At 43.0% G+C, this 22,948-nt stretch overlaps 1 protein-coding gene across 8 annotated transcripts in view; it reads left to right on the top strand.

Moving 5' to 3' along the window:
- pik3cd (phosphatidylinositol-4,5-bisphosphate 3-kinase, catalytic subunit delta) overlaps window positions 1-22,948 on the top strand; it is a 228,672-nt gene that overhangs the window by 94,108 nt on the left and 111,616 nt on the right. For 7 of the 8 annotated variants that reach the window (XR_011962673.1, XM_072586126.1, XM_072586124.1 and 4 more), the window contains one exon: window positions 19,587-19,715. The gene's annotated coding sequence lies outside the window, so the exon portion shown is untranslated. Of the gene's footprint in view, window positions 1-3,513; window positions 3,532-19,586; window positions 19,716-22,948 lie in introns of those variants that run through there. The other variant, XM_072586127.1, reaches the window with a different exon arrangement.

The following is a 22,948-nucleotide window of genomic DNA, read 5'->3' as shown; positions in this document are numbered from 1 at the left end:
AATGAAGGCCAACACAACATTTGCCTTCTTTACCACCTGCTGCACACCTGCAGGCTTATCTTCAGTTCCCCTTCTCTCTCCTGAAAGCCTTTCCAACACTGACAGAGCCAACTCAAGAGTGTAAAGAAATTCTGTCTGCTTGTCTACATGGTTCCAACAATACCCAAGAATCACCATCGAGGAAAAAGCAACTTGTTTGACTCTGTTGGACACCTCAAACATTCACTCCCTCCAACACCAATGTTCAGTTGCAGCAGTGTGTACCATCTACAAGATGCTGTGCAGAAATTTACCAAGGCTTCTTTAACATTGACTTATAAACACACAACCATTCCTGTCTCGATGAATGAAGACAGCAGATACAGAGGAACACCAGCCCCTGCAAGTTCCCCTCCAAGCCACACACCATCCTGACGTGGAAATATATCACCGTTCTGTCGCTGTCACTGGGTCAAAGTCCTGAAACTCCCTTCTTAGTGGCATTATGGTCCTGCCCACATCACCTTCTACTGATGCTCTCCACCACCTTCCCTCAGACAACTAGGGGTGGGCAATAAATGCTGACCCAGTCAGCAAAGTGCTCATACCTGCATGGTAGGATTGAGAGGAGTGTTACAACATCACTTCTGGCATCCCATGTTCCCACGGTAACCAACCACAGTCAAACAGAACAGGGATTACCTTGGGCACTTCACCCATGGAAGATCTCATTCAGTCAGCATGTGGCATAATAGTGCCACGCCCCCGTGACTGCAGAGCTCCTTAACTCGACAGAAGGCCTGTTAATCCTCTCTCGCACGGCCTGCTTCTTGTCTTGAATGGGATGGAAATGAAATTACATCTACATTTGGAGCTACAGACCCATTCAGTTTCTAATGGTGTGGGCATCACTGGCAAGACAAGCTTTTGATTCCCGTTCCTAAAGACCTTAGAATGAATGGCTCACTCAGTGAATGAGAGTCAGCCACACTGCTGTGAGTCTGGAGTCACATGGAGGCCAGACCAGGTAAGGATGGCAGTTTCCTTCCCTAGTTAGTGAACCAGACGGGATTTTGCTACAATTGGTTATGGATTCATGCTTACCACTTCAGAGACTTGCTTTCAAGAGTTCATGACAGCACTGAGTTTAAATTCCACTGACAATGAGGTGGGATTTGTACTCATGTCCCCCACAGCATTAGTGTGGATCTCTGAATTACTAGTTATTGAGTCATAGAGTCATAGAGATGCCTTACTACTAACTCCCTTATTCCCTTTCTACTTAGTCATGTTATAAATTCAGGAAAATTATTCATCAAATCATCGAAGTCATGCGGCCCATCGAGTCCACACCGACCCTCCAAACAGCATCCCACTCAGACCCAGCGCTCCCCTCCTCTCCCTGTTACCCTGCAGTTAGGTAGATAAATTGGTCGTGATGGCATACAGGATACTTTCCGTTCTTAGTCAAAGCTTTGAATAGTAGATCAAAGAGGTGATGATGGAGCTATCAAATACCTTTAGTTAACCCGATGTGGGGGAGTCCAAAACTAGAGGGCACAGGTTTAAGGTGCGAGGGGAAAGATTTAAAAGTGACCTAACGTTTTCACACAGAAGGTGGTGTGTGTATGAAATGAGCTGCCAGAGGAACTGGTGGAGGTTGGTACAATCACAACATTTAAAACTCATCTGGATGGCTACTTGAATATAAAGAGTTTAGAGGGATATGGGTCAAGGGCTGGCAAATGGGACGAGATAAATTTAGGATACCTGGTTGGACTGAAGAATCTGTTTCCGTGCTCTACATCTCTATGACTCTAAGCCACAGCTGAAATATTGTAAGGAGTTCTGCTCACTAAACTATCGGAAAGATGTGACTGCAGCAGAGAGGATGCAGAAGAAATTCATCAGGATGTTGCCTGGGGCTGCAGTGATTCAGCTACGAGGAGACACGAGATAGTTTGGAGTTGATTTCCTTCCAGCAGTGAAAGCTGAATGGATTCGGATTGAGATGGACACAGTTCTGAGGGGCATTAGTAGGGGAACTAGAGAGAATATTTCCCTTTAATTGAGAGGCAAAGCAGCAAGGGGCACAGTTTTAATGTAAGGAGCAGTACGTTTGAAGGGGATTTGAGGAATTTTGTTCTCACCGAGCTGGTGAGGGTGCCTAGAACTTACTGCCTAAAAAGGCTGGTAAAGATGGGAACCCACAAGACATTCTAAGAAGTATTTTGATGGACATTTGAAACCCCAGCGCTCAAGGGGACAGGTCAAGTTCTGGAAACTGGGAAGTTTGATGACCAGCACAAGCAGGACAGGCTTCTTTCCATGCTGTAAAAAATAAATGACTCCGTATCTCTAATACATTCCTCACTAAATACTGCTGTTTGATTTGCTTTCCTATTGTAATAAGGTTCCTTTGGTGTGGACCTGTCAGTTAACCACCTTTTCACTGTATTGCACAAGTCTGATACTCTCTGCTCCTTGATGTTCCAGATTATTTTTGTCTTTCCTTTTCCCTCCTCCCTTCTCGATGTTTCTGAGTTTTGGTTCTTCTTTTGGAAGGATACTTGAGCTGTGGGGAAACTTGGCAACAAACCCCAGCTCATAACGCACCAATCCCAGGGGAGTGACAGGCATAAATCAGGTCCAGCTAAGAGCAACCTGAGGCTTGTTTTCAGTCATCTGGAGTGGAGTGCAAGATTCAAACTGTGACATTACATACAGTGACGCCTCTGAGTCCCACTCAACTGAACTCCCTTAAAAGATGTTCTTTGGAGATAATTCCATTCCTGAAATGTCTACCGGATATGTAGCGAGTACACAGAATTTTTAGAACCATCAATTAATTAAAAGAAACTTGCTTCTGGCAATAGATAATTGCTCCCTATTTCTTGGCAACAACTAATTTTTCTATCTTCCTGTATATTTTTCTACGTCCTTGTTGACTTAATAAAACGAGAGTAGGAACTGATAAGATTAGGAGATGTTATTTGCATACGCTTTTCTTTGAATTAAACTTCCTTGAAAGTTAATTTGTTTAAACAGCTACTGGGGCATAAACCGACCTGTCTGATCTTGGCTAGGTGAACACCACAGAGGTAACAATGACTGAAATGGGCATTTCGGGAAGCAGGATCCTGTCACATCTTAGCGTAAACAATTTGGACGTGTTGCAGATTGTGGGCCAGTTGCCAGAAATGCAACTCAGAGCGTCATTACATGGAGCTGTTTGTTGTGGAAGGTGTGGTAACAGATGGTAACCGGTGTTGTAACTACGGAGGCCTGTTACAGATGGCAGAATGAAAATAACTAAAGGTGCACAACAGTTTCATGGCTACTTCCTGGATTAAAATTGTGGATGGATCAATATCACAGAAGTTCTGATTTCCATCGTTCATGGGATATGGACATCGCTGGCAAGTACAGCGTTTATTATCCGTGAGGAGACAGTTCCTAAACATAACCGAGTGGTTTGCTGAGCTATTGGAGAGGACTGTTAAGGCACAACCATGTTGCTGTGGGTCTGGAGTCACGTTTAGTACAGACTGGGTAAGGATTGCAGATTTCCTTCCCTGATGTACGTAAATGATAGGTTTTTAGGAAAATCTAGTGGGCTGGATCTAGTGTTCCTGTTACTAATTAGCTTTCAGTTCCCTGGGTCCTGTGATGGGATTTGAAGAACCCATAGAAAAAGAAAAATCATTTCACACTAGAAATGTGAACTGTTCCAACCACCACACTGCCCCTCCCCCCCCACCGCCCCACCCACAGATATGACCAGATCTGCCAAGTTTCTCCAGCACTTTGTTATTATTTCAGATCTCCAGCATCTGCAATGTTTGCCGATTAATAGCCCAGGCCTCTGGATTACCATTACCTAGATTAATAACCCAGGCCACAGGATTACCAGTCCCCAGGTTAATAGCCCTGGCTTCTGGATTACCAGTCCTCAGATTAATAACCCAGGCCACAGGATTACCAGTCCCCAGGTTAATAGCCCTGGCCTCAGGATTACCAGTCCCCAGATTAATAACCCAGGCCTCAGGATTACCAGTCCCCAGATTAATAGCCCTGGCTTCTGGATTACTAGTCCAATGACATTGCCACCATGTTGCTGTATCATTGACTGTGACTGTAGGTCATTATGGTGTCCAATTGCCTTAGAGATACAGAACTGTAACATAACCATTGGTTTTGGTGAGTTATATTGGAGGTTACAATGCAACAGTTGTGAACAGGAACCAACCTGCCCACTTGTGATTTTGTTGGAGGCTGGAAGAGAGATAGCTGACCAACCTGCTGGGACACAGTGCTTTGGTCGTTTAGGTGTTAGATTGAGACTATCACCTTCATTTTCAGAATCAATCTATTTTTAATCAGAGGTGTCCAGGGTTCCTGGGTCTTAGAGTTTTGTAGATTTTCCAACGACAAACCCCAGAGTGATCTGTGTATAGAGCTCACTGCTCCATGCTGCTATGGAAGCCATTTTTGTGTGCATTTCTAAGGTGACTCCTAAGGTTTGTGAGTTCAAATCTCTGAGAGAGTGGTGCAGACTGGCACCTTCCAAAGTCTAGGACTGTGTGCTGAGGAATGCACCTGAACTTGAACCTGTTGCAAGGGGACAATTGGGAAAAGGTTGCAGTGCAAGCCCTTTCAGCCAGAGGAGTTTGTGACCTATGGGACCCCCTCAGATATTGAATGTATGTGGTGAACATCGGGATCATTGAATTTGCATTGAAGGCAGCACAGAACATGGTGCAGGGAGAAAAGTTTGCCTAACTGCAGTTTTTAATCTGAAATATTTCAGCCTCATCATATAACTGATATGGAGTGTTGTTGTTGTTGTGGCTATCTTCGGAGAGCTGGGAAGTTGGTTTGCAAACGTTTTGTCCCCCATCTCGGTGATATCCTCAGTGCTGTAGAGCCTCATGATATGGAAGGTACATTGCAAATATTAGAGCGAGTACAATTCTATTGATCTGTCATTGTCACATGACATACAGTGACAAGTATTGTATTGCGTACAAACTAGATAAATCATACCTTACATAACTACATCAGGTCATAAAAGAGAATATACTATTACAGCTACAGAGAAGGTGCGGAGAAAGATCAACTCTAATATATGAGATATTTGGAGACAAGTTACGTTTTGTTGCGAATACTTTAGTATTCAAGAATAATTGTAATTATTTTAATAAATTTCATAAATACAGTATATTGTTTGTGGAAAGAAAAAAGTATACTGGAGCATCAAATTTGCGGTCTGACTCCAGTGTGGAGCCTTAACATGAACAAAAACAATTCAGCTGAGTAGACAGCTGAGGTCAGGAAGTAAAATTGATTCAGGATGATGGTGAGAACCATATCCCAAGATGACTGACTCAGTGGAATTTATGAAGTGTAAAGTAGAGAGGTGACTGAACAGGAATGCAAGGAGTCAAGAAAAGCATTCAGAAACCATCCCAACTAACTATTATTGGTGTGGCTGAGGCACAGACCGACTTAGGAATTGTCCCAGCAGAGAGGCTGGTAGACATCTTAACAAAGGATTGGGATAATGTCTGAGCTGTGTGATAGCAGCAAGAAGCCAACACATATTAGACATCAAGATCAATGAGATAGAAGATTTCAGGGTGGATGTGGAGATGCCTTCATGCACTTTGGTTGGAAGAATACTGTATGGACTAGGCCAGATCACTCAGAACATTCTTAAGCAGGCAGCGCAGACCAAACCATAACTTTGCTATTTGTTTTGGTAAGTGTACAGTGAAAATTAGCCAGATTAAGTTAGCGAGGTTGACTACCAGGTTTAAACCAAACAAAAAATTTATTCACAAAATTACACAATGAAACATAAAGAATAGAATAAAGAACCCCGACAGAAAACTAGCGTTAAGTATGCTGTTCTGAAAATATACAGCAGCCCCAATAAGCAAACCCCCTTTAAAACACAGTACAAAACAGGGTCAGATGCTGACAGATGCTGAAGTTAGAAGGGCAGAAGAGAGAGTTTCCACACAGCTGACTGCTGAGCCCCTAACCAGTTCTGGACTGAACTGAACTGCTCAGCTCAGCGAGAGAGCTGACCATTCCCCTTTCATTCTACAGCTCACTTCGAAAACATGACCACTTTGGCCTGAAGTCTCATCTATTTACACATAAACAAAAAGGCCTCATAATGCTCTTTAATCTCTGCACCAAACCAGACTAATTGGAGCCTGGCCTGGTTTATTACCACCTGGAGAAATCCCAAGACATAGTATCCTTGAGCCAAGGAACAGCTTTTAGAAATAACGAACTAGCTTTGTGACACCTCCCCTCTTAAAAAAATACCATCAATACCAAAAGATGGTTTCATTTTTAACCCTTCAAAACCTGGTTGGTAGTCTAAACACACATATACACTATACTAACTATAAACATGCAAATGTGCACAACCACATGCAAATTCAGGCTGCGGTAAACCCATCACCGAACGCCTCTGTATCTCATTCGAGTCTCGATAACGCATCGACAATCACGTTTCCGTGACCTGCCACCTGCAGAATTGTCAAATTGAACGGCTGCAACAACAAGCTCCATCCAAACAGGCTGGCATTTTGTCCTTAAAGTTTTCCATAAATGTCAATGGGTTGTGATCAGTGTATATGATTGTCTCAGATGCATAGCTGGGAATATAAACACTGAGATGTTGTAATGCCAACACCAAGCTTAAAGTCTCTTTCTCCACCGTTGAATATTTCTGCTGATGAACATTCAACTTCCTGGAAAAATATCCAATGGGTCTTTCTATCCCCCTCGTCATCCTCCTGCAGGAGCACCGCAATAAAAAACCCATAGTCACCTTGAAAGGCTTCCTGTAATCCGGTGTGGCTCATACTGGGGCAGTGATTAACACAGTGTTTTGGCTGTCAACTGCCTTTTCATAGTCCACTGTCCACTGAAATGACTTGCCTTTTTTTAACAATTCGGTGAGTGGAGCAGCCACACTGTTAAAGATTGGCACAAACATTCAGGTGAAACCCCCTCAATCCCAGGAACTGTAGTACTGATATTTTCGTCGATGGTGTGGGAAATTCCCCAATTACTTTCGTTTTTGCATCTCATGGGACCATTTGTCCGTGTCCAATAACACAGCCCAGGAAGGTGACTTGGTCTTTGGTAAATTCCCTTTTAGCCAGGTTTCCCACCAAGCCTGCCTTCTGAAGTCAATCGAACAAGTCAGATAAATGCTGTAAACATTCCTTCCCTGAGTGACTAAAAATCACCAGCTCATCAATATACACCACACAGTTGAGTAATCCCACAATGACCCTATTAGTCAGTCTCTGAAATGTGGCTGCAGTGTTTTTCATACCAAATGGCATGACTTTGAACTGATATAGTCCATTTGGCATTATGAAAGCCGAAACCACCTTTACTCTCTCTGACAGAGGGACTTGCCAGTAGTCTCTGAGCATGTCCAACTTAGAAATGTAAGTTGCTTGTCCCACTTTTTTGACACAGTCCTCCAACCGTGGAATTGGATATGCATCAGTCTTTGTAACAGCATTGATTTTGTGATAGTCCACACATAACCGTTGGGTACCATCTGGCTTTGGCACCATGACTATGGTTGAGCTCCAGTCACTGTAACTCACATTGATTATGCCATCTTGTAGCATGCGCTCTATCTCCTTCTGAACCTGTGCCAACGTTAGAGGATTATGCCTATAAGGAGGTTGCTTAATCAGAACACCATGCACAATTAGGTTAGGACTTCCCAGTTTATTTCTGCATATCTCCCCATGTGATAGTAATAACTCTTTCAGGTCATTTCAATATTCTTGTGGAAGGTAACTCAATAATTTATCCCAATTTTTGACAACTTCCTCATTGTCCAATTTGATTTGAGGAATATCCAATTCAGGATCCCCTGAACTTGGTTCCTCCTTCTGTGCTGTCATCATTAACACCTTCCCCTCTTGCTTTCCTTCCCGATCAAAATATCTTTTGAGCTGATTCACATGACACACTCTGTGGGATTTCTTCCTGTCTGGAGTCCTGATCAAGTCGTTCACCTCATTCAATTTCCTCTCGATTTGATAAGGTCCACTAAATGTGGCTTTTAAAGGCTCATCTGTCACTGGAAGTAACACCAATATCTTATCACCAATTGCAAAATTGCGAATTTCTGATTTCCCAGCTGCTTCCTGTTTCATTGTATACTGTGATACTTCAAATGCTATCTAGCGAACCCCCCCTGCGCAAGGATACAGGAATACAGTGAAAGTGTACAAAGTTGCCATTTCTGGCACCATCTTAGGCATGAAAGTACCTAGGTACAAAATCTAAGGTGTAAGTGTGGAAAATAAATACATAAAGTTGTATGTTCAGCATTAAGGTCCTTCTAAAGTAGAGAGAGAAAGAGTAAAGGAGACTATTGTTTATTGTCTATTGTCTATTGAGACAAGTCATCACTAGGCTTCACCTTGAGGCTGGGAGTTGGAATTGAGTTCAATCTTCACATAGCTAGATGCAAATAGTATTTCTTTTTGGCACCTACACATTAATGAAGAGTCTAATTTTTGTCACACAGTTTTGGAGGTTTTGTTTCAACAGATGACTGTTCAGTGCCAGGTCAGCAACAGAAATCTTCCAGAGGACAAAGCTGACTTGGAAGAGGCTGAATGGAGTGGTGGTCCACATGGATGATGTCCTGATCTATGTTACTGAGACAGAAAATGATACTCATGTGCACGTACTGTGCTACAACACCAGCAGAAGGCAGGATCTGCACCCTGCAAAATACTAATTCTCACATCCAGCTGTCACCTCCCTTTGACAGATTATGATGCCTTCTGTGCCACAGTTGACCTGAAAACAAGTGCAGTTGCAAATTTTCCAGCTCCTTGAAGATTGACTGAATTCCAGAGACTTGTGGGTCGGGTAAACTAAGTCAGAAAGTTCTTGTCTGACTGAGCAGTCGTCAATTAGCTGATGCAACAGGGCATTGCATTGAGAGGAAGCACAAAATAGGCCTTTTGGGAAAATCAAAGAAGTGTTGCTGTGCTCTCATATTTTAGCTCACTATGATACCGAGGTAGCCACTGCCTTTGCTACAGATGTATCTTCTCCAGGACTAGTAATTTTACTCTTTCACATACCATGAACAGAGGGGATACTGTGTGCAATGGATGATTTACTTGTTGATGATGAGAGACCAGTGCCTCTGAGAACCCTGAAGCTTGATATAATGCAACAAAGGCACCAAAGACACTGGGATTCACAAACTCTCGAGCCAGGATAAGATATTTTGTTTGGTGGCCAGGTCTCTCAGAAGTAATGGACGAGATGATGTCAAGCTGTATTTCTGATGCTATCCATTGTTGATGGGTATGAGAACTCTCAATGTCATAATCCTTTAAATCAAGACCAAGGGGAATGCCTCAGTCATTGAGCCATACAGCACAGAAACAGACCAGGCCACCCGTAATCCCAAACTAAACTAGTCCCACCTGCCTGCTCCTGGCCCATATCCCCCCAAACCTTTCTTATTCATATACTTGTCCAAATGTCTTTTAAACATTGTAACTGTACCCACTTACTCAGGCAGTTCGTTTCACACACAAACCACTCTCTGTTAAAAAAAAGTTGCCCCTCATGTCTTTTTAAAATCTTTCTCCACTCACCTTAAACATGTGCCTAGGTGGAGGTGGGTACTGCAGATGCTGGAGATTAGAGTCACGATTACAGTGATGCTGGAAAAGCGCAGCAGGTCAGGCAGCATCCAAGGAGCAGGAAAATTGAAATTTCGGACAAAAGCCCTTCATCAGGGTGGTCATTCCTGATGAAGGGCTTTTGCCCGAAACATCGATTTTCCTGCTCCTCGGCTGCTGCCTGACCTACTGTGTTTTTCCAACACCACTGTAATCTTAAACATATGCCTCCTTAGTTTTGAAATCCCCAGCCTTAGGGAAAAGACCTTTGCTACTCACCTTATCCATGCCCCCCCCCCCATTATTTTATAAACCTCTATAAGGTCACCTCTCAACCTCCTACACTGCAATGAAAAAATCCCAGCCGATCTTTATAGCTCAAACCTTCCATTTCCAGCAACATCCTGGGAGGTATTTTCTGAACCCTCTCCAATTTAATAATGTCCTTGCTATAACAGGGAGATCCGAACTAGACACAGTATTCTAGAAGAGGCCTCACCAATGTCCTGTACAACCTCAATATGACGTCCCAACTCTGAGACTCAAAGGACTGAGTAATGAAGGCATATGTGCTAAATGTCTTCTTAACTGGCCTGTCTACCTGACATGCAAATTTCAAAGAATAATGTATCTGAACCCCTATGTGTCTGAACCCCGCACTCCACTGGGTAAAAAACATTTCCTCAAATCTCCCTAAACCTTGTGCTCCTTAGCTTAAAATAGTGTCCACAGCTATTTACTCTTTGCTAAGGGGAATGATCTCTCCTGTCTATGCCCCTCAAAACTTTCAATCAAATCTTCCTCTCTGCTCCAGGAGAACAATCCCAGCCTATTTGGCCCCTCTTCATAACTGAAACACTTTCAATCCAATCAACATCCTATGAATCTCCTCTGCACCCTCTTTAGTGCAAACCTATAGTGTGATGACCAGGACAGTGTTCAGTGTTCCAGCTGTGGCCTCACTAAGATTATACACAGCTCCATCATAACCTTCCTGCTGTTGTATTCAATGCCTTGACAATAAAAGCAAATATCCCATCTGACTTGCTGACCTTTTTTACTTATCCCACTGCCTTCAAGGATCTGTGGATATCACGCCAAAGTCCCTCTGATCTTTGGTATTTCCATGGGCTCTCCGATTCCTTGTGCACTCCCTTGCCTTATTCTTCCCAAAATGCATCACCTCACGCTTTTCAGGATTAAATTCCGTTTGCCACTGTTCTGCCCTTCTGATCAGCCCATCTGTACTGTCCTGTTTTCCAAAGCTATCTCCTCACTATTTACCACACCACCATTTTTTGCATCATCTGTGAACTTAATAAGAACATAAGGAATACAACCAGGAGTAGGCCATCCGGCCCATCGAGTCTGCTTCGCCATTCAATAAGACCATGGCTGATCTTTTCATGGCCTCAGCTCCACTTACCCGCCCTCTCACCGTAATCTCTCCTTTATTGTTCAAAAATCTATCTCTCTGTACCTTAAAAACATTCAACGAGGAAGACTCAACTGCTTCACTGGGCAGGGAATTCCACAGATTCACAACCCTCTGGGGGAAGAAGTTCCTCCTCAGCTCAGTCCGAAATCTGCTCCCTCCTTACTTTGAAGCTGTGCCCCCTAGTTATAGTTTCACCCGCCAGTGGAAACAACTTCCCTGCTTCTACCTTATCTTCCCTTTATAATGTTATATGTGTCTATAAGATCCCTCCTCATTCATCTAAATTCCAATGAATATCATCTCAGTCCACTCAGTCTCTCCTCACAAGCCAATCCCCTCAACTCTGGAATCAACCCAGTGAACCTCACATGGATTAGTGCCAGTTAGCAGCTCACTGAGATACCATCACCAATGAAGCTGACAGAGCACTGTGTACAGTCAACAAATAATGGTATTTAGCTTGCGTATCTAGACTACTGTTCAACTCCACTGCACACTACTCTAGCTCCAGGTGAACTCGTCCTGGGAGATGAGCTGAGAACTCCACTCCTTCCTCTCCCACTCGTGCCACATGGAAGCAATGATGACCTGGACAAAGCGAGGGAGGAAGAGCATGAGAACTGTTCTAGTCTGATGTGGAACTCTGACAAACCTCACCAAAGATGCAATCAACAGGAGAACTAGTTCAGATTTGAGATCACAATTGTTGTGGGCAAGTGATGGAATAGGTACCTCATCCACCATGTTACCTCAGTCAAACTGAAAAAGATGCTGCGTGACGGAACTAACTGCTCCCTCTTTCAGCCTCTGAGCAGGGTGAAGCCACGGTCAGATTGTTCAGAAGTGAGGTTACTGCTTTCCTGGCCTCAGACCCTGTTCATAAGGTTGAGCAACAGAATGAGACCCAGAATATTGTAATTGCTGCTTCACGGTGTGAGTCAGGGGTGTTTCTTGGGTTGTTATGCCTAGTCCATTTCCATTAACGCAACTGGCAATTTTTAGTTAGTGTGCAGATATGCATAAGATGTATGTTCCTTAATAAAAACAAATTCAGCAAACATAAATAGGATTGCATTTTGCGTAATCTACAACAGTATCAGGAGATTGCCCAGATCCTCAGTTTTGCTCGAGTTGCAAGGTTGAGTGAGATGTTTATTACTGATTTGTGAGATGTGAGTATTGTTAGCAAGCCCAGCAATTCTTTCTCACCTGCTTTTGTCATCCTTCAGAAGGTGTGGTGAGCCGTTGCTTTGAATCGCTGCAGTCTGTTTGATGAACGTACTCTTAACCAGGTTTTTTCCCAACCACAACAAAGGAATGGTGACATATTCACAAAACAGAATTGTGTGAGATTCCCAGGTGCTGGTGTTCCCAGATATTTGATGCCTTTATCCTTCCAGGTGGTCCAGGTTACAGGTTTAGACTGGTGTCAGCAGACAGAGTTGGAAGGTACAGGCAAAATGTGAGAGGTTACAGGCAGCACTGCAGGACGGGGTTCAGGTGACAGTGCAAAAGGTTCGGGATGGAAGTAAAGAGAGAGGTTTAGGAGACGGTGCAAGGCAGGGCACAGCTGGCCATGCAAGGGGAGGGTTACAGATGGCAGTGTGAGGGAGATCATAGAATCCCTACAGTGTGGAAACAGACCCTTCAGAGGATCAGTGTGGACTTGTTGGGCCAAACAGTAACCCACCCAAACCTATTCCCGACCCTATTATCCAGTATTTACCCCTGACTAATGCACTTGACCTACACATCCTTGGACACTATGGTCAATTTAGCACAGCCAATTCGCCTAACCTGCACATCTTTGGACTGTGGGAGGAAACTGGAGCACCCGGAGGAAACCCACACAGACACTGGGAGTGTGTGCAAACTCCACACCAGACAGTCTCCCGAGGTGGGAATGCAAACCCGGGTCCCTGGCACAGCGAGACAGCAGTGCTAACCACTGAACCACCGTGCTGCCAATACAGGAGACAGTGCAAGGTAGGGTACAGCTGGCCTTGCAAAGGGAGGGTAAACATGGCAGTGTGAAGGAGATACAAGAGACAGTGCAAGGGGTGGTGCCAGTGGGCAGTGCAAAAGGCTACAGGTTACAGCCAGTGTGCACTAGTGGTGAAGGGAATGGATGTTTAAGAACGTGTTGAATGGGGTAGATCAGCCTGCTTTAGTTGGTGTAAGGATACAGCTGTTCTTATCATTACCTTGGGTCTGTCCCCAGTGTAATTTCCCAGATTTGTTTCGATCAGAAGCTGCGGGTTTGCTCATTCTGTCTGCATTGTGTTTGTCACTTAGCAAAACGTACCTTCAGTGTGGAACCTCAGAAGGCCTCAGGTTTTACATTTACTGAACCCAACTGTTTAAGAATTCTTATGAATCCAGTGTTTGATGTTAAGGTACTTAGCCATGTGGTGACTGTGCTGTACAAATTAAGCTTTCCAAATTGTGATCTGGCTGGACAGAAATCCAAACAACAAGTTGCAGACTGTTTAATCTGCTCTGTAGTCACTTCATGAGCAGATTACAGTCAGTTCTCAATTGCTGGTGGGTGTGGATTGACCCCATTAAATACTGTGCAGACTTAACAAAAATAGCATTTAAATTTGACAGCAAAAGGTGAGTGGTGTTGGTAACATCCAAGGTCTGCATCAGCTTGGTACAATTTATACAGCATGAACAATACTCAACAGAAATAGGGCCGGGAACTTTCAGTGAGCAGCTTCTCATTTCTCACAGCTTAGACATCCATTAGCTCACTGGGACTGGTAGGAAGGCTATTATTAAGCTGGAGAGGATTCAGGAACGATTTACCAGGAAGTTGCAGGGATTGGAAGGTTTGAATTATGGGGGGAGGCTGGAACTTCTTTCACTGGAGCGTCGGAGGGTGACAGTTTGTGAGAAACGAAGCTCACTCACTTCAATAATTTCAGTCCGAGACAAGATCTGAATCAGTAGAATCGTTTATTACACTCTTGCAAGAGGGGTGTGGTGTCTATTTACAAAATAGTCACACACACACCGTGTTTAACAAGTACACAATATTTATATAATTCGTTCCTCTTCCCTCCTCCCATTGCTCCTCCCCTGTTTACATCTCCCACTTCTCTAAGACCGGCGCCCCATTACTCTTATTTATCTCTTGCCTTATCCGGCCTTGTCCGTGACAAAATGCTTATTTCTGGCCTCACAAGGCCATTTGACCACATCCTGCTGTGGGCCATTGTTAGGTATATCCTCCTTCACTACCATCTGTTTCCCTTACTTGTAACATTTCCTCCCATCCCTCATCCATATTGAGCCTTATGACCTTTTAATTGTTTTTGTTTTTGCAGAAGTGGGAAATAGATGCTTATACTGTTTGTGCGGGCATATCTGGCTTAACCTACACCCTCACAGCACCTTATCTATTTGTCTGTAACATCTACCATTGTTTGCAGGCTCATTGCATTCTTGTATGCACATTTTAGCTAATACAAAAGCAATTATATATTTCCTTCACATAGTTTTCATTCTTGTTGACTCAGCTCTTGGTTGAACAATTATACACTGGTGTGAGTTCATTTACCTTGCATAAGTAATTATAATTGCAGAAGTAACACTACTTTACCTATATCCCACAGTTTACCTTAGAGAGATTGATAAAACCATGAGCAGCGTAGATAAGGCTTTTCCCTAGGCTAGAGGATTTCAAGACTATGAGGCTCATTTTTATGGTGCGAGGAGAAAGATGTAATAAAGACAGTTTTTTAACATAGGGAGTGGTTCGTGTGTGGAACAAACTTTCAGAGGAAGTAGTGGGATGCAAGTGCAGTGACAACGTCTAAAAGATATTTAGATGAATAAGAAATGTTTGGAGAGATGTGGGTCAGGAGCAGGCAGGTGGGACTAGTTTAGTTTTGGGATTATGGTCGATATAGACTGGTTGGACCAAAGGCTCTGTTTCCGCGCTGACTTTGACTTGTACACCCCCTAAGTTTCAGACAGAGGCAAGGATGCTTCCACTGAGTCACAGCTGCCCTCTGTCAGTAACTCGGTGTTAACAGCAATGTCTCTCCTGACTGTGAAATGGTCCACTTGAACAAAGAACTCAGGAAGGAGCCAGCAGCAGAAGGAGCTGGGTTAGAGTTAGCCAAGACACAGTTGCATTCTATCTGAGCGAGAGGGGGTTTACAGATTAGGTTGCTCAGAGCTAAAAGAGTTAAAAATCACACAACACCAGGTTGTAGTCCAACAGGTTTATTTGGAAATACAAGCTTTCAGAGCACTGCTCCTCCGTCAGATAGCGAATGGGGCAGCTTCATAGGACACAGAATTGATCCTGTCCCGCTTACTATCTGGCAAAGTTAGTGCTTCAAAAGCTACTGCTTCCAAATAAACCTGTTGGACTATAGCTTGGTGTTGTGTGATTTTTAACTTTGTCCATCCCAGCCCAACACCGGCTCCTCCACATCAGAGCTGAAAGAGAGAGACCTGCAGTGGATGCATAAACAACATAATGGCTCAAGGGACATTGGATGCTGTTAAACCACTGAACTCACTGTGAAAAACCTTCAGCTCCTGAGAATTTAGTGCAGGCGGTGATGAAGAATTCCAGCCCATGGACAATGTCAAGGAGGGTCCATCCAAATCTTAGACGTTGATGGGAAGTTAGCTTCTTACAATTAAAGAAGGGATTTGGTTAACTCAGTTGGCTGGTGGTAATGCAGAGTGACGGTAACAGCATGGGTTCAATTCCCACTGTGACTGAGCTTACTCTCCTTCTCAACCTCACCCCTCGCCTGAGGCATGGTGCACCTCAGGTTAGACCACCACCAGTCATATCTCTCTAATGAGGGTGAGCAAGACTGTGGTGACATGTTTATTTGTAACAATTAAAACTGATACTTGAAAGCCCTTGAGAAACACAAAGTAACATAAAATGTGAAATTAAGAAGTGAAAGTGTTGGAAATACCCAGAAGGTCTGACAGCTATAGGATCAAAGGTGATGTTTCAAGTAGATTATGATACTCCTGAAGAGCTCCTACTGAGTTTGAAAAATTTGCTGTTTTTCTGTCCACAGATGCTGCAGGGACTGCTGAGTTTTGTTTTGCCACTTTCTGATTTTATTTTCGATCTCTGATGTTGATTTTATTTTGCTTTTAAAGTAAAACGTGGCCTTGGAATTGTAACTGCTCACACTTCCTGCAACTTTTCACTTCAAATTTTTTAAAACCTTCACTCACAGGATGAGGGCATCCCTGGCTGGGCTGGCATTTATTACCCATCCCTAATTGCCCAGGGAGCAGTTAAGAGTCAACCACATTACTGTGGGTCTGAAGTCAGACCAGAACATGTAAAGATGGCAGTTTCCTTCCCTAAAGGACATTAGTGAATGAGATGGGTTTTCCTCCAACCATTGACAATGGATTCATGCTCATCATTCAACTTTTAATTCCAGGTTTTTATTGAATGCAAATTCCACCATCTGCCAGGACACAATACAGATCCAGATCCTCAGAGCATTAGCTGGACCTCTGGATTAATAGCCTGTCAATAATACCATGAGACCACTGCCTCCTTAGAATCAAGAGCTCCACCATCAGGGCAGGAGCATAAAGCTAAAATGCTTCATGATCCACTGAATCATCAAGTCTGTTTGGAGAGCCAGTGGTGATACGATGGGCAGAATGGCCTGCATCTGTGCTGTAAACACTTCTGTGACTCTTACGTTTTGAGGAATACCATGAAGTAAAAGTGAAGGTCATTTCCCTTAGTGATAATTTTTATTTCCCTTAAGTATAAAATCCAATTGGATATTAGTTGAAATCTCAGACCTAAATTCCGATCGGTGTGTTTGCAAATGTGAGGTTCAGAATCATCTAAACAAATACGTGGAAAATAATCTTTTCTTGGGCGATGTCCACAGTAACATTTTTTGCAGCATTTTTAAATGGTGGAGCACTTTAAGCTCCATTCAACACATACTTTAAATTGTTGAAAGGCTTTTCAAACTAATTTCTGGCTTAGTGTATGCTATTCTGTATTATTATATTTATGCAGATGTTTCCCAGCTTAAATGTTTCTTAAAGACTGTGCAAGCTTTATTCTGTTTCAACTTCTATCACTAATCCTAAAGTAACGGAATTTAAAGAATTCTGAAAACTGTGATGTTTTATCATAAAATGCTCTGAGGTCCATTATTACATGGAAGTGTTTATACTGAAAAAGAATGTATGCTGTTGTATCAAGACACTCAGTGCTAAGATAAAGGTCATGTTGCCATGTCCCACAAGATAAGTGCTGAGTCTTTGAGAAGGTTGGGAGGTGGCCTTATCGAGGTTTATAAAATAATGAGCAGTACAGATGGAGTTAATAGTAGTTGTCTTTTCCCTAAGGTTGGGGTTTCAAGACTAGGGGCCACATTTTTAATGTGAGTGAACAGAGATTTGAAAAAGACATGGGGGCAAATCTTTTACACAGTGGGTGGGTTGATTGTAGAATGGCCCTCCTCAAGAAGTAGTGGATGTGGATACAGTTATAATGTTTAAAAGGTAAGCTCTCAACAGGAAAGGTTTGGTGGGATAAGGGGCAGGAGCAGGCAAGTGGGACTAATTTAATTTAGGATTATGGACGGGTTGCACTGAAGGGTCTGTTTCCGTGCTGTGTGACCCTATGACGCTATGGATTGGTTCAAAGAGAACCGGAGGTGGTGGAGCGTTGCTAGGCAGTTCCCTGGCACCCTAGTGTCACCGCACTATTTTCACAGGAATGACTCCTGCTCTGCAGACTTGGGCTGCTCCAAGTAAAACCCAGTTTAACAGCCGTGTCCCCCACCCCCACCCACACCTTGGCTCTGGTGTATCGGCCATGTTGGAATGGCCACAGCAAACACCAGTTTTGCCTGAGGTTAATACGAGAGCATCACGGTGGAACTTAGTTTTACCACCTTTTCTCACCAGCCTACGTCAAGCCCTGCAAGCCATCCCTGAGAGCTGCTCAAGAAATAAACAAAGAATTGGGATGGTGGTGATCTGAAACAAACGCAGAAACAGCTGGAGAAACTCAGCAGGTCTGGCTGAATCTGCGGAGAGAGAGAAACAGAGTTAACGATCTGTGTGTAGTGACCCTGCTGAAGTCATGAGACTACAGATAACTTTTCTATAACGCAATGGTTGTGTTCCTGTGCAACCCAGCGTTATAGAAAGGTCGCGCAAGTGTTGGTGATCTAATTACATTACAGCCAACACAAGTTTTGTGCTTTAGAAACTAAATCCTCCCCAGTTCATCAATCAAGCTATCGTGAACTCGCGATGACGAAATGTGCATTATAGCAGAATGACCTGTAACAATTCAGCAGCTTGGGTAAAAATCTGGGGTCAAACCCTACAAGGCAGATGGTGAAATTTGAACTCAAAAGCAAACTGGAATTAAGAGTTGAATGATGACCATGAAATCAGTCAATTGTCAGGAAAAACCCATCTGGTTCACTAATGTTTCAGTGAGGGAGGCAATGACCTAATGGTATTATTGCTGGCCCGTTAATTGAGAGACCCAGATAATGCTGGGTTTCAAAATCCCATTATGGGTCGAATTTGAATTCAATTAAAAAAATGAAATTAAGAGTCTAATGATGACCATGAATCCATTTTTGGAAAAACCCATCTGGTTCACTAATGTCCTTTAGGGAAGGAAATTGCCATCCTTACCCAGTCTGGCCTACATGTGACTCCAGACCCATAGCAATGTGGTTGATTCTTAATAGTCATGTGGGCAATTAGGGATGGACAATAAGTACTGACCTAGCCAGGGATGCCTACATCCTGCGAACGGATTTTTAAAAATTGTGGTGGTCAGGGGAATGGGATTTGACTGTATAACTTGGGCAGAAAAACTCTAGCTTGAAAATAGTGGCACCTGGGCATATTTCTCTCCAGGAGTATTTTTGATTCTGTTAAGATTGCAAATGATGGAGGAATATGAATAAAAGAGGTCACCTTAACCTTGACAAAAGGGCCAAGTCATTGTGGGAGCCTTGTTAAGCAGTTTTTTTTATATAAGTAGCTGTGTGCATAATGTGTATTCTTTTTGTTGTCTACGTTTTGTTTCTGAGGTGATAGAGTTAGGATAATTCAGTTTAACCCCAGCCCTATGCACTGACAGCAGCCAATTTGGCGAATGTATTTTACTGATCAGGTTAGGAAGTGGATCTCCTGCATGTGAAGCATTGTCACAAATTATTCCATCCGCTGCTGACTTTATTTTCAACAATAGATTGTACACAACCCCTCCCCAAAAAGAAATCTATGACTCCCACCGCTTTGCAAGACTGCCCCCTGTGTGCAATAATAACCTTCCACCCACGAAAATGGAAACTTGCATGTTTTTATTTTTAGGGTTTCTGAAGCATTTAGCCACGCTTTCGTTATATTCGAGAATGAAAACTAGGAAATTAATCTGCTCCGTATCTCTTCTGCCTCTGTACCAGGAGCAAGAATTATTTCACCTAAGCAACAAGTGGATCTTTGTCAATTGATGGTGAGGAACCCATACTGCATGTTCCTGAGTCAAATCACAGGGTTAACCCAACACATACGATACACCACCAGTGAAAACGGTGAGTATGTCCATTATCTACCCATATTAATTAGTCTTTGGTATAAAATTCAGATGGAAATTTGGTCCACCGGGGACAAGGGGTTACAGAGTACAGTGACTGTAATAGCCCTTCACTCAGTTTATTGTCAGGATAACAGTGTCGTTGACTGTACATACCCCAACTATCTCCCACAATGATTAACACTCAACAAATAAAATAGTAATTCTGATTCTTTTTCAACTTTTTCCCTTCGAACAAGGCTTCAGTGTGAAGCAGTAGGGAATTGAAGGAAATGTTTGTTTTTTTTCTCCACGCAATGAATCGCGATCTGGAATGATGGTGGAGACAAATTCACTGCTAACTTTCAAAAGGGAGTTAGATATGAAAGTGAAAGGGGAACATCTATACAACCATGTGACTTATTGGAAAGTTCTTTCAAAGAGATTGCACACAGCAGGAAGGGCCAAATGGCCTCTTGCTGTGCTGCAGGATCCTGAGTTTATAAAGCTGTAGAATCTTCAGTATGGGGGAACGCTATCCGGCTTCGAGCCATCTTCATCCATTTACAGTCCCCTGCACGTGAATGTTCCCTTCAACTGTTGATAGAATTCCCGTTTAGATATTGAGGTTTTGTTCAGGAGTCCTGAGATATGCAGCCAACCCTTGGCTTGAAATATTCTTTCTAACCTGTCATTTTTTTCTATTGTGTTGTCATCATTAAGATATCTCTGAACCTGTTCAGAGGTATTATTACACACCTCTGGACCAGGTGCAACTTGAACCCCGGCTACCTGGCTCAGAGATAGGGCCACTAGCAGCTCAGGCTGAACCCAGTGGAGCCAGGGAACATGTGATGGTTATAGACTCACTAAGCATTCATTAGGTGAGAGGAGTCTTGAGGTGCAGTGGTAATGCCAACACCTCTGAGCCAGGAAGCCTGGTTTCAAGTCTCACCTGGTCCAGCGGTGTGTAGTGACATCTCTGAACTGGTTGGTTAGAAAATATCTTAACTGAGTGACAACTGGGTATATAAATGTGTGGAGCAAGGAATCAGTGTTGTTGGAATTTGTATGTAGACAGGCAATGCTGAACAGAACTGTTAAAGCCTGGATTCTGTCTAACCAGCATTTAACCTCTGGGCTAAAAGGGACCAATCTTCAATTTTAATTAATTCACTACCTACCTTTTCACCATTGAAAGCCTTTCTGCTGGAAATCCTACTTTTAAGGGCTAATGTGGTGCAGCGGTATTGTCCCTATCTCTGGACTAGGAAGCCTGGTTCCACTCCCACCTGTTCCAGACGTGTGCAACAACATCTTCAAACAGACTGTTTCAGAATATATCAAGATCCCCTGCTCATCCTGGTCCAATGACAAAATCCCTAGTTTTACAAATCTCGCTTTACACCTCTCGTCTCTTTTTCTTAGTCTCACCGTATTGAACTCCCATTGTGTATGTTCACTGTCTCTGATGGGTTCCTTCAGGTAGTCATCCGTGTGCGATCTCCTTCAGTATGGCCAGAAAATTCCTGGCAAGTTCACAACCTGCAAAGCCACAGGAAACAACACACTCTCCATTGAGTATTGTACACACTCTGTAGCCAGTGTACTGGTTATTTACTCCGCAATGTAACATGCACTACACTAATTTGCAACTATGAAATAATTTTCAGTATGAGTAAGAATAGCAATTTGGTAAATGCTTACATTTACATAGCACTTTTCACAGAGAAAAATGCACAACAAGAAACGAGTATTTGAGTTAAGTTACAGCTCCCACATTTTAATATCAAAAGTCACATGACAGCAGGTTATAGTCCAACAGGTTTATTTGAAATCACAAGTTTTCGAAGTGTTGCCCCTTGGTCACGGGAAGTGGTTTCACCTGAAGAAGGGGCAGGGCTCTGAAAGCTTGTGATTTCAAATAAACCTGGTGTTTTGACCGTGTCCACCCCAGTCCAACACCAGCACCTCCACATCATAACTATCACAGTTTCATGGAAGTGCTAATACTTCCAAGGATAGATGAAATAAGTAAGAAATATAAGAAATAATGGGATTCAATCTTAAAAAAGAGAACACAAACATGTTGACATATTCAATTTTATTTGGCGGTGTTCTCGATCATTCCAAGCAAACTCCATACTCAGATTGCTCAGCAACATAGGAACAGGAGTAGGCCATTCAGCCCCTCAAATTCAATGAGATCATGTCTGATCTGTGACCTAACTCCAGATACCTACCTTTGGCCCATATCTCTTAATAAATTTGATGAACAAAACTTTATCTCTCCCAAATTTGAAATTAACAACTGATCCAGTATCCATTGCCGGTTGTGGAAGAGAATTACAAACCACCACCACCCTTTGTATGTAGCTCAGGTTTGACTGCAGAAAATCACATTTAGCAGCTAACCCATCATAGCAATTCCAGTTTGCAAATTTATAACCAGTCTTACTGCCTCCTGGTAAAGAACTGAGGCCTTTTTTAGGGAAGGAATTCTGCCATCCTTACCCAGTCTTGCCAACAAAGCTTTGACTCTTAATTCCAGTCAGGGGCAGTTAGCGATGGGCAAGAAATTCCAGCCTTGCCAGTAATTCATTTGTATAATGTTCAAAGAAGATCCTCACACCATGGTGTGAAATGATCCCATGGTCTTGCTTGTGCTTGCGGCTATGTGTGTGTCTGTGTCAGTCAATGTTTGTCTCTGTTTGTGTATGTGTCTGTGTCAGTGTATCTTAGCCTGTGTGGGTGTGTCTGTGTCTGTGTTAGTCTGTGTGGGTGTGTCTGTGTCTGTGTTAGTCTGTGTGGGTGTGTCTGTGTCAGTGTGTGTTTGTGTGGGCTTGTCTTTCTCTGTCAATGTGTGTGTTTGTCTATGTGTGTATGTTTATGTGTGTTTTTGTCTGTCTATATGTGTGTTGTCTGTTTGTCTGTCTATATGTGTATGTTTGTCAAATGTGTGTGTTTCTCTGTGTATGTCTCTTTGTGTGTGTTTGTGTGGGTGTCTGTGCCTGTGTCTGCGTGTGTGTGTGTTTGAGTGTCTGTTTGGTGGCAATTTCTTAAAAGTGGAAATGTTTACAATTATAAAGAACCTATTGGTTCCCATTGTATAACCCTGTGTTTTTGCTTTTTCTGTAAAGAGCATTAATTCAGGAATGGAGACAGAAGTTGTTCAAATTGCCACTAATGTTTTTTTTAGGGACCACTCAAATATGTAAACACAGGAGAGAATACAGAGATGTACTCTTGGAA

Source organism: Chiloscyllium punctatum, chromosome 16 (genome assembly GCF_047496795.1).
Source record: "Chiloscyllium punctatum isolate Juve2018m chromosome 16, sChiPun1.3, whole genome shotgun sequence".
Classification (NCBI taxonomy): Eukaryota; Metazoa; Chordata; class Chondrichthyes; order Orectolobiformes; family Hemiscylliidae; genus Chiloscyllium; species Chiloscyllium punctatum.
Note: the sequence above shows the minus strand (reverse complement) of the source record. Positions and strands in the feature narration are given on the sequence as shown.